Source organism: Lissotriton helveticus, chromosome 5_1 (genome assembly GCF_964261635.1).
Source record: "Lissotriton helveticus chromosome 5_1, aLisHel1.1, whole genome shotgun sequence".
In the NCBI taxonomy this organism is placed as follows: domain Eukaryota; kingdom Metazoa; phylum Chordata; class Amphibia; order Caudata; family Salamandridae; genus Lissotriton; species Lissotriton helveticus.
In genome coordinates this window covers 431,638,653-431,651,792 of record NC_136065.1, presented here as the reverse complement: position 1 = coordinate 431,651,792, position 13,140 = coordinate 431,638,653, and positions in this window count along the sequence as shown.

Below are 13,140 nucleotides of genomic sequence, written 5' to 3'. Positions count from 1 at the left end.
GTCCTCCTACCAGGACGAGCTCAGTTTTGGTAGGGTTCAGCTTTAAGTGGCTGTGATACATCCACTCCGCAATGGTCAGCATGGTAGACTGGAAGTTAATACGGGAGGAAGGGAAGGAGTCTATGGGAAAATTTAACTGAAGGTCGTCCGCATAGTTGAAAATTGTGACCGGGGAGTTACGGAGGGAAGCTAAAAGTGGTTGGAGATACAAATTAAAAAGGAGAGGGGATAGTGCAGAGCCCTGTGGGACACCGCAGGGAAGGGAAGTGTAGGGAGCGGAAAAGGTGGAGAGGTGAACGGACTGTGAACGCTGGTGAAGGAAAGATCTGAGCCAGTCAAGGGCCACTCCCAGAATACCGGCGTTGTGGACACGGTCGATCAAGATGGTATGATCGACCGTGTCAAATGCCGCCGAGAGATCTAATAGGACAAGGGCTTGAGAGGTGTTTTTGTCAGCACCTTTCCTGAGGGTGTCCATGACTGCTACTATGACCGCCTCGGTGGAGTGGAGGGGTCTGAAACCCGCTTGTTGAGGGTCTAAGAAAGAGGATTTCTCTATAAAAGAGCTCAAGCAGCGGGTGACGTAGGTCTCCAAGATCTTTCCTAGGTAGGGGAGGAGGGAAATGGGTCTGTAATTACTAAGTATTGTGGGATCTGCATTGGGTTTCTTTAAGATAGGTAAGACTGCAGCTTGCTTGAAAGAGGATGGGACCTCCCCGTTCGCAAGGGAGTTGTTAAGTAATGCTAGAGGGGGACCTGGGCATGCAAGAAAGGCTTCTTTCAGGACCTGCGGGGGGCAGCAATCATTGGGGGATCCCGAGCTGACTTTATGAAGGAGGGAGACGAACTCTTGTAGTGATATAGGTGGGAACTCAGTCAAGGTACTGGTGTTTGTAGGGGGAAGAGGTGGAGGAGTTGGAGATGCCGGGGTCGGGATATTATTTTTTATTGTTGGTATTTTTTCTATGAAGTAAGAATTAAGCGAATCACAGAGGGTTTGGGTCGGCTGAGGTTGGGGGGTGACTCTATCTGGTAAGGAGAGCTCATTTACAATTGAGAAGATATCTTTCGTTTTGTTATTTGAATTCAAGATTTTTTGTGAAAAATATGCTGTCTTGGCTGCCAAGATTGATTGTTTGTAAGATTTTAAGGTCTCAGTGTAAACAAGTTTGAGCTGAGGATCATAATGGCGACGCCAGCGGCGTTCGGTTTGCCGCAAAGCAAGTTTGTCCGCTTTAAGTTGGTCCGTAAACCAACGTTGAGCGTCGTGGGGGCGCTTATCTTTAATTCTTTTAAGAGGGGCAGCTTTGTCGCTAGCCTGACGCAGCCAATCATCAAGTTTGTCAGCCTGATTCTCTAGTGAGGTCAGCAGCGTGGGTGCAGTGAAAGCCAGAGAGTCGTGAAAATCAGGCAGATTGACCCTTTTCCAATTACGAGCCATAATATTCTTAGTACGGGGGGGAGGACACGGAGTGTGCAGATGTAAGTGAAAGGAGATGAAATAGTGATCAGACCAGGAGCAAGGGAAGACTGAAGGAGGTGAAATGTAAAGGTTTGATGTCCAGACTTGGTCGAGGATATGACCTTTCAGATGGGTGGGAGTGTGAATATGTTGGGAGAGATTCATGCCTTTTAGAAGGTCTGTGAATTCCTCCGACGATTGGCTTTCGTGGACATCAGATGGCCAATAATTAAAGTCACCGATAACCACGATATTAGTGTGGTTGATTGCTAATTGAGCGATAGCGTCGCTGAAGAGTTGGGGAAAGAGAGGCATAGAATCGGGGGGTCTATATACGAGGACACAAATGAAAGACGATTTAGGGGAGGTAAATTTTAGTGCCAGGTATTCAGTTTTAGGGATAAAGGTCATCGTGATCTGGGAAAAGGTATGCTCAGAGCGGATGATGGCCGCCACTCCGCCACCAGTCTTCCCAGCGGGCCGGTTGGCGTGCATAATGTAGTATCTCATAGGGATTGCTGCGAGAATGTCGGGGGCTGAGTCTTCGGTGATCCAGGTTTCTGCTAGGAGAAGGATATTGATAGAGCTCTGATGCAGTAATTGAAAGATCTCGAGCTGATGGCGAATGAGGGAACGGGTGTTAAGATAGTAAATCGATAGAGAGGCGGAGATCTGAGGAGCTAAGGGGAGAGGGTCGTGGAGACAGACCCGTGCCGAGAAGGCAGATGGAACAAGAATGCCACATGTCTGAGCCGCTTTGACAGCACGGGCAGGAATAGATCCTGAAGATTTAAGTCTCAGGAGATCGGCGGAGGAATAAGAGTAAAATTGGGCATTGCGACAGGGCCCTGGGCCTGGTCGGCCGCGGACGGGCGCAGACGGGCTTGACTTGTGCACGACTTCGGCGCGAAGTCGGCGCTCCCGCTGCGCTCGTCCGCTGCGCTTCCTCCATGTCGTCATAAATACACTGCAGGTGAGGGAGCACTAGACCGTTGACCTGCAAAGGTTGCGTGCAGGGCGGAAGTGCTGTAGCGAGCAAGAAGTGAAGCTCTGGAAACTGACCCTCCGCAACAAACGGCACCAAGCCGGGGCGGAACGGGGCCACGAGCGGCTGTCAATGCAAGTAAGACGAGTTTTAAAAAGAAGTTACAATTGCATACACAATATATAAAATTAAATGCTTTTGTCAAAGCGTGCTTTTAAAATCAGCAGCAGCGAGTACAATAAACAAACAGCAGAAGCCTCTGTAACCCACATTAGCAGCCTTGATCGCCGCGTTTGTCAATGGGCGGAGGCACAGAGCAGGAACTAAATACCGAAATCTTGACTAAATCTGCAGGATCCAACATCCAACACCAAACCCAACACCTAAACACCTATGGTTACATGCCTGCTCCAGTGCCTGAATGCCCTTATGGGTGATTAATGCGCCATGCAAATCTACATAACATAACATAGCACATTTTTCTCGAGGTCTCAAGAAAAAGTGAAGAGCTAATTGCACTGTAATACAAGATTGACACAGTGCTTGGGTGACATACCTAATTATGTACACAGGTTGGAGGAACTCTGGTTTGCTTGTGCCTTGCTTCCTTTGTCAGCACATGTTAGAAATTGGGTCTCTTTATGGCGGAGGTATGCACCCTGTCAAGTAGGGACCACATCCTAGTCAGGGTAAGCTAGATACACACTAAAAGATAACCTGTGCTCACCCTCTGGTAGCTTGGCTCAGAGCAGTCAGGCTTAGCTAAAGAGGAAATGTGAAAAGTATTTGTGCAACACACACACACACACACACACACACACACAACAAAAATGTCCCACACAGGTTTGGAAAAATAGTGAACAACTGTATGTATAAAACACGACCAAACAGACAAGATACCAATAAGTAGAACAGGAGTTATGAATTTTTAAAGAATAAATCAAAAAGTAGTGCTTAGAAGTCAATAGCGTCGTGGGGTTACTTGAGGTCGTGCAAGACCGGGGTAAATCCAAAATTCAGGCCGACCGTGATGGAGTGCAGGCCAGCTACAGGACTCGGACTGCTCCTGCTGACAAAGTCCCTTGGATGGAGCAAGCGTCAGTGTTTAAAACTTTATGCCAGTAGTTGGGGAGGTGCTGTGTCGTCGTTGATCCTGTGGATGGAGGCAAAGCACAGGTGCCGATCCACACAGTCGATGAAGGCTTCAACGTTGAACCCCTTTCCGATGCAGGCACTGCGTTGTCGTCGAGCCCCACTGTCAGTTGTCATCTAGTAGCGTAGTCTATCGAGGCAATGTCATTGTTTGGCTCCTGTGCCGACGTCGAAGGGCAAGGCAATGTGTTGGATCTGATCGACACAAAGTCTGCAGAGAGTCAATTTTGATGGTTCAGGACAGCAGAAAGCAACTTTTAAGGTCCCAGGACTGGGTTGGCACCACTTGGCAGGACAGGACCCACAGATGGCAAAGTCCAGATGCTGTTGCAGAGTGGAAGTCTATGATGGCACTGAGACAGAACAGGGGGCAAGCCAGCAAGCCCTTGGAGTCATTCTGGGTTCAAGTGAGATTAGTCCAGTCCTTGTCCTCAGCAGGGCAGAGATTAGTTAGCAGAAGGGCAGCTCAGCAAAAGCAGAAAGCAGTTCCTTCAGAGCAGTAGTCAAGCAAAGTGGTAATCATGGTGCCACAACAGTCTTTACTCCTGATAGAGTGTTTCACAGCTCTAGTACTATACTCTCTTGGTAGGGTCGGAACCCCAGGACTTATATCGAGTTGTGCCTTTGAAGTGGAGGTAACTTCGAAGAAAGCTCTTGAAGTGCACACGTTACCCTTTCATCCCAGCCCTGTCTGCCTGGCTATTTGTGGTGGGTAATCAGCCTTTGTGTGTTGCAGACGACACTGCCTATTCAGGTGGAAGTGTCATCTCCCTCATTCTCTTCCTGCCCAGGAAGAGCTTTATTTATTGAATTGTATTTTATTTTAAAGGTTTTCTATAGCTCTGGCCAGACCCAGAGGTATCAGAGCGCTTTACAGGAATGTGAGGAGGTACAGTATACAAGAACATTTAATAATAAACATTGCAATAAGAGCCCATATAACCAAGAAAGCAGATATATATGAATGCCATTTACAAGAGAAATCAAATTAGGTAGCTCGGGAATCAAGGCTAGGGTAGGTGGGAGAGGGTGAAAGAGAAGGGATAAGAGGGAGACAGAGAGAGTAGGAAATAGGGGGTAGAAAATCAGTGGGAGGTCGTGCATGGGGTTGAAGGTCGTATGTAAATACAGAGAACAGGGTGGGGGGTCAGGGGAAAGAGTAGCGAGTGGGCGGGGAGTTAGGAAGGAGAGGGTAGAGGGGATAGAATTGGAAGGAAAATAGAGGGAACCCTGACAGGGGTGCAGAGTATGAGAACAGAGACGGAGGTAGGAAAATTATGTACCTCAGTATTTGTTGAGAAGGTATGTTTTGAGTTCTTTTTTGAAGTTCAAGTAAGAGGGGGTACAGCTTTCAAAATATAGATAAATTCAGACCCATCCCTTTCTGTGTTTGTGGCTGACTGGATGAAATGCGCAAAGTGTAGCTGACACCCACCCCAGACATGTATTGGAAACAGGCTGTAAGGCAAACAGAGCAGTGAGAGCGGAGAAATATCAAATTTCTAAAAGTGCCATTTATAAAACAGTACTGTTAAATCCAACTTCACCAGTAAAGAGGATTTATCACTATTGTTCCAAAGTTATGAACCGTGATGCAGCTTTCTAATCAGGGATTACAGCTTAAATGTGTTTTAAGGAATTCCTAATGCTAGCCTCTGAGAAAAGTAGGCCTCACAGTGGTGATAAATGAATTTTGATGTTTGTCACTACCAGGAGATATAAAATGTAAAAGAACGTGTCCTACCTTTTAGTTACATGGCACCCTGCCCTTAGGGCTACCTAGGGCCTACCTTGGGGGTGACGTATGTGTAATAAAAGGGGAGTTCACAGCTAGGCAAGACGTTTTAAATGCCAAGCCGAAGGGGCAGTAAACTGCACACCCAGGCCTTGCAATGGCAGGCCTGAGACAGGTTTGAAAGGCTACTTGTGTGGGTGGCACAGATATTGTTGGCATCCATGGACCACAGTTCTAGTTTCTGATATAATGCTGTATATGTCTACCCTTGGTAATTCTTGATATATTGTGGGCATCATTGGCACACTGCAAGCATAGTTTGCATGTAGGAGCTCAGCTCTGTTATAATGCTGATTATCTCACAATTGTGTTCCTAATTGGCACATTGAGGATATTCTTGATATTTTTTGGCTATCCATGGCATCAAGATAGAACCAGCTAGAAGCACTGGAATGAGGTTGTGATACATAGGCATATGATGCAGAATCTGTCCATGTGTGGCATTAACAAATGTGAATGTTGGATGAAAATGAGGAACAGATGGTTGGATGTCCTTCTCCAAATCATTCAGAATGCAGTGGCTCACCTTTATCTTCACAAAGATTCTAGTAGGTCTTCCCACCCTAGAATCTTCACTGATCCTATCATGAAACAGTGTACTTTCAAATTCTTATGTCAGTGTTGAAATTGCTTTGTGGTCCATGCCACTGTACCTTCACATCTTTTCAAAATATATCAACCCTTAAAGACATTCAGTTCAACATCTGCCTACCTAGCCTAGGTATCTACGATTAATCCTGCCCATCTTGGTGGTCGTGCATTGTCTGTGGTCAGAGCGAAAGCATCAAAAGACCTCATTCTCTCCACCTAGATCATTTAGTCACAACTTGTTCCATGTGTTAGGCTTGCTCTAATAAATACCAAATAATTCCCCTAATCAGCCTGTCAATGGTCCGGGTAACACATGGGGCAAATACAAAATCTGATTTCAGCGGAACTGTTGATATGACCTGAACCCGATTAATAATGTGTTGAACATGTTCCTATGACGGCTGCTCAGCCCTGGCTTTTTAATAAATGTTGTATTGCATCTAGGCCTGGACGGTGAAATCTGCTCAGTTTGCAGAGTTTGCAGAGTATTCCGCACTCCGCTGAGCATGTGGAGTAAAAAAAAACTCCACTCCGCATATTCCTCACTCGCCAACATTAAGTCGGCAAGCGCCAGACTGGAAAACCATGCGCTAGACCACCTCCCAGCAAGATTTCTCAACATGGGGGAACGCGGATGGTCACTACCACTCCAGATGAGAAATCTTCCGTTCACGTTGAGAAAGCTGCTGTGTGAGTAGAATTTTAATTCGAGCGGCAGAAAGAAGCAGCATTCTGCACGTGGTGCCATTTGTGCTGATTTTACAGCGCGGGATACGCAGAAGTCTGATAACTCCGCCCAGGCCTAATTGCATCCCAGTATACAATCAGAAAAATACATCTGTAAGTGCTGCCTTGCAAAGTATTGTAGGATAAAAAAAGCAGGGGGAATATTTACCCGGGCATTTTACCACAAGAACACCAATTTTAATGATGGTGCTGTGATGCAATTCCCTGCTTCATATTTACAAAGTGATGTTAAGCCACTTTTTGTGGCTTAACGCTGCCTTATAAATATGGTACCCTCTCATGCAGTTTTCTGCATGAAAGGGTGTACAATAGGTGTTGCTGTGGGTGTTCCACTGCAACACTCATTGCTTTTTGACACTGCACCAGGTTTACAAGGATGTGTAAATTTAGCGCAATGCCAAAAACTAATGCCATACAAGAGCAGGCTTCGGAATAGCGATACGAGGAAAAGGTATTTTCTTTCCCCTCTTTTTTGCTTTTTCTATGTGTGCTGCATTTTGTAGCAAAGGTAGAAAGAGTAAAATGCCATGAATGATTGTGTGTGTGTGCAGGAAGGTGTCCCTTCCTGCACTTAAACAATCATTAAATAATTAAAATGTTCTACTTCTATGTGTGCTGCATTCGGCATCACACATAGAAATAACAAATCACCATCATTGATTGTTTATGTGCAGGAAGGGAAACTATGGTGCAAGGGTGCCTGCATTGGCGCTAGGCAGCTTACATTGGTGCCAGTGCTAGGGAAAACACAGGGGTGCGCCACATTGTTGTAATTACAGTGTATCCCTGTGTTTTTTTTAAATGTTGAAGTGCAGCTCTGCCAAATTTGGTGCAGCTCCGCACTTCAACATTTGCTTTTATATATGCCCCCAGGGCTGTCCGAAGTTAGTGAACATGACACTTAGTCAATTTGTAGCTATATCGTTTTGAGGTCTTTCGAAAAAAATAAGATAATTACACTGCAACACTATGCTTGGGTTTATGTAGCTAATTACTTACATATCTTTTATAGAAGGGAAACCCAGCCCCACATAACCCAAGGAGGAATTCTGGTTTGCTTTGCTAGCTCGATGCAATTCGATTGGTGGCTATGTTTGGTATATTGTGGAGATCCTGGGCATGCTGGAGCTCGTCCATGGTATGTTGCTGGCACAGGCATAATGATGGCAGTACATGACATATTTTAGCCATGTATGGAGTCATAGTGCCAATTCCTGCTATCAAGCTGGCTGTGCATAACCTTGATAATTCTTGATATAGGGTGGACATCTTTGGCACACTGCAAGCATAGTTTAGGTGATGGTGCTTATCCCTGGCATAATGGTGATGTTCTCACAATGGTGACCCTCATTAGCACATTGTCTAGACAGTATTTAGACAATTGTGGCTCTCCCTGGCACAAAGATGGAACCTTCTAGCAGCACTGGGCATGTAAGGTCGAATGTATCCATGTGTGGCATCAGTACATGTGCTCAACTAATGAAAATGAGGATCTGATGTCTGGATTCCATGTTCGAATCATTCAGTACATTGTAGCTCACCTCAGTCTTGGGATCCAAAAACGAGCTAGTATTTCCTCCCATCTTTACAATACTAATTGGGTACATATCAAAAAGAAGCATGTTTCAAATCATTTTGTCAGTGCTGTAATTCACTTAAAGGCCCGTGCCACTGTACCCTCAAAATAGTTTCAAAAGATTTCAACCTGTAAGTGGATTCTGTTCATTATTTGTCTCTCTTCTCCATATTCCCAGGTTTGAGGGGTCGATTCCGATCCGGTAAAAAAAACGTCCCTACGAATCGTATCCGGAGCCCTCTCCATACGACTCGTACACACGCCGTACAACCCGACGAGTACGATCCGGACCGAGGCATCAGGATGCGATCCCTACGGTCCACGTCAGGTAAGGGCGATTTGTACGGAAAAGCGCACAATCACATACACATCGTACGGTGCGTACCCCCCATTATCGCAGGGGTATGCCCGTACACCTAGCGTACATGGGGTACGGTGCGTACCCCCCATGATCGCAGGGGTATGCCCCGTACACCCAGCATATATGGGGTACGGTGCGTACCCTTGCGATCATGGGGGGTACGCACCGTACACTGCGGGGCATTCCGTACCTTGTTTCAGCACGAACTCTGCTTTTACGGCTGTTTTCAGCTCCCGTAATAAAAGGGGCGTACTGGGCATACCCGACACGTATCGTACTTGCTGGGTCGTATAAACCAGCCACGAGCCGTTCAGATCTCGCGTACAGCGGGTTCCAACGGAGACTTTTACGGGGATTCCAGCTCCTAGTACGAATCATACTTCGACGTACGTACGCGGGACGTTGCAGGGTACGATTCGTATGGGAAAAATGCTCCGAACGGCTATTCGGAGCGTTTTTTCCCAAATCGGAATCGACACCCAAGTGTTCCTGCCTCTAGGTGGCCCACTCTCTGGTCACAGTTAAAGCATTGATCGACCTCCCCTTCATTTTCGGGACCTAAAGGCTTCTCTAGAAAACAAAATCCTTCCATTATTGCCAAGCATAGGACACTTCCGGCTTATTAATTTAGTAATGCCCACTTCCCTGGCATTAACCGCTCTAAAAAATCCCAAACCAGTCACTCAAGCAATCAATTGGTCAATTGTCAGGATAACACCTAGGTCAAGTACAAAATCTGATCTACCTGTTTTGCTTTCGAATAAATAGACATAAAGGAAAATCCACAAGTGTAAGCATGCAAAGGTTTGTTACAGAAAAAGCCCAAATTATCCAAAGTAGGTGCACATAGTACTGACTAACCGTTGAGGTCTAAGGAGCGCAATCAAGAGGTAATTGCACTTTAAAACAAATCTGACCAGATGCTTGGTTCCACGTCCTAAATTTCTTACAAAACATTTATAGGGGGGAACCCACAAACCCCTTGGAGCTTATATACTTTGGTAGCTCAAAGCAATCGGTGGCTGAGCTTGGCATACAGTGTGCATCGTAGGAAGCAATTGGTGGCCAAGCTGGGCATATTGGGTGCATCATTGGAAATCTGGTGCCCCACCCTGGTATGTTGTTTGCATGTGCATGATGTTGGCAATTCATGACACAGTTTAAGCGTCCATGGCATGACGGTACAAATGCCTGGCATAATGCTGGCTGTGCATAACCTTAGTGATTCTTGTTTTATTGTACCCATCCTTGGCACACACACACTAGCATTGTCTGGAAGATGCCGCACGTCTGTGGCATAATACTAATTCTCTAACAATGGGCCTCAACAACAAAGTAATAGATGGAATGTTTGAATTATTCTCAACTACTGGCAATTGCTTAGTCATCCTCATCCCAATCCATCATTTTTAACCCACTATACCAACTCAGTTTGGACCTAGTCATATGCAAATCAGTATTGACCCTGCTCCAATGGGAACAGTTCAGCCTGAACTTATATTCCATATCCTACCTTCCTGACCTGGAAAACAAGCAACTCAGAACAGGTTTTACACTTATTCGGACCCATCTGCCAAGTATAGCTTGGTTCCAGTGGCACAGTAAGCACAGGACCAATATCTGGACATAACCGTCACATTTAGGGCATCAAAAACAAGGAGATGGATGGAATGCTTGAATTAATCTCAGCCACTGGAAATTGCTCAGGCTGTATCTCATCTTAGGGCATTTGTGGCGCAATTGTACTATCTCTAGCATAAAGGGGGACCTTTCCGGCAACCTTTGGTTGTGATGGTGATAAATGTGCATTTAAAGAAGAATCTGCCCATGTGTGACTTTAGCACATGTGACTAGTTAATGAAAATGAGGATCTAATGTTTTAAGAACCAAACACGAATTTACCAACAATAAAAAGTTGGTACTTAGGGCACAACATTTCTTCTTGAAAATGACACACTTTTGTGTTTGTGCAATTCAAATAAAAAGCTTTTATTTTATAGCAAAATATGTGAAGTTTCGAAAATTGTGAAGCTAATGTATGTGCTGATGACAGAGTGCACTGGCTTCCTTATTTCTTGACACATCTGGAATTGCTTTGATAACTAGATCATTGATGGCGCTTTTATTCTGGCAGCAGCACAGATGGTAGGAAGGCTGTCATTAGCTATGTCGATTTTTAGATTTTGCTTGACAATGCAATTGTCGCCTGACCTTTTAACCTATACCGATATTATTCTACAGTTCTTTGCTTCCACACCAATGTATATCCATTCCTATACTATCTACTTGTAATGCGTCATTACTAGATAACATTCCTTTAAAATAAGACCTATTGGCATTGCCAGTGCTTGCTATTATTTTAATGTATCACTCGATTGGATAATTGCTTCTGGAAATGGTAGGTAAAATTATTTGAGTCATATTTAAGTGCTGTTGGGAGAGAACATTTCCCACCATTTAGAAGGCAATATGCTTTCCTGCCTGCATATTGTAGCACTGGATGGAATGAAGTTCCATGAAAGTTTACTAGAACCTGTGGTAAAGGATTAGGCAGTATAACCTTGTTTGCAAAACTACATTTGGTGGAGGCATCAAAAGTGCGTGGTTATAAACCTAAATCTCAACTAACTGAATTCAACCATTGTGGAACAAAGAATATTAGCTAGCAATTACATTTGCGCTGGATTTAATGAAATTTCTACTTAAAAACTTTAAACATCACATTAAGTTTAAAAAGGTGTACTGTCGAAGGTACACAAAGGGGTATATTTACAAGGCGATTGCATGTCCGGAGCATCACTTTTTGTGACGCTCTGGTGGCGCAATGACCTTCTCTACATTTGCAAGGTGGCACTAAGCCACATTGTATAGCTTAACACCGCCTTGTAAATATCCTACCCTTTGATACAGTTTTCTGCGTCAAAGGGTCATGCAATGGGTGTTGCTGTGGCAATACCCACACTTCATCCATTGCTTTATGACGATGCCCCTGATTTACAAGAAATGGGAAATCTGAGGCAGTGCTAAAAACTAAGTCCATTGAAAGGGTGGCATTAGAATGGTGCAACAAGGAGAAATACAAGTATTTTTTGCTCTTTCCATATGTGCTGCTTTATGCAACTCACATAGAAGGAGCAAATCGCCATTATAGATTGTTTATGTGTAGGAAGGTGTTGTTTCCTGCTCATAAATAATCATCCCTGCAACACAGGCACTCTTACTCAATGGTGCAAGGGATCACTGACAAAATATAGAAAACAAAAATATAGAATACTAAAAATATCGAAGTAAAAATATAGAAAGCAAAATTGAAGTCCTATCTACAAACAGGTAAGTACAAAAATATTGAATCAAAAATATTGATAAAAAAATATATAGTTAGTCAAAATATCGATTTTTTTAAATTAATGAAATAATAACTATAATTAACTAAAACATACTTAAAAATACTTAAACAACTTTAAAAGTAGTAAATAATTAATATTAAAAAACAAAATAAACATACAATTACATTTTTTAACAGATATATATTAACATAATATTAATTAATAATATACAATATTTTTACTGTAGGATAGCGGGAGGGTACAATTTACTATTACCACTCCAGCAACTGCAACAGTAGAGTAAATGTTGGATAGCGTAGGTGTAAAAATTACTATTCCTACTCCAGTGAGTGCAACAGTAGGGAAAGTGTTGGATAGCGTAGGGGTAAAAATTACTATTCCCACTCTAGTGAGTGCAACAGTAGGAAAAAGTTTGGATAGCGTAGGGGTAAAAATTACTATTCCCACTCCAGTGAGTGCAACAGTAGGGAAAGCGTTGGCTAGCGTAGGGGTAAACATTACTATTCCCACTCCAGAGAGTGCAACAGTAGGGAAAGCGTTAGATAGCGTAAGGGTACAAACTACTATTCCCACTCCAGAGAGTGCAACAGTAGGGAAAGCGTTGGATAGCGTAAGGGTAAAAATTACTATTCCCACTCCAGAGAGTGCAACAGTAGGGAAAGCGTTGGATAGCGTAGCTGTAATTATTACTATTCCTACTCCAGTGAGTGCAACAGTAGGGAAAGTGTTGGATAGCGTAGGGGTAAAAATTACTATTCCCACTCTAGTGAGTGCAACAGTAGGAAAAGCTTTGGATAGCGTAGGGGTAAAAATTACTATTCCCACTCCGGTGATTGCAACAGTAGGGAAAGCGTTGGATAGCGTAGGGGTAAAAATTACTATTCCCACTCCAGACAGTGAACAGTAGGGAAAGCGTTGGATAGCGTAGAGGTAAAAATTACTATTCCCACTCCAGAGAGTGCAACAGTAGGGAAAGCGTTGGATAGCGTAAGGGTAAAAATTACTATTACCACTCCAGAGAATGCAACAGTAGGGAAAGCGTTGGATAACGGGAGGGTAAACATTACTATTACCACTCCAGAGAGTGCAACAGTAGGGAAAGCGTTGGATAGCATAGGGGTAAA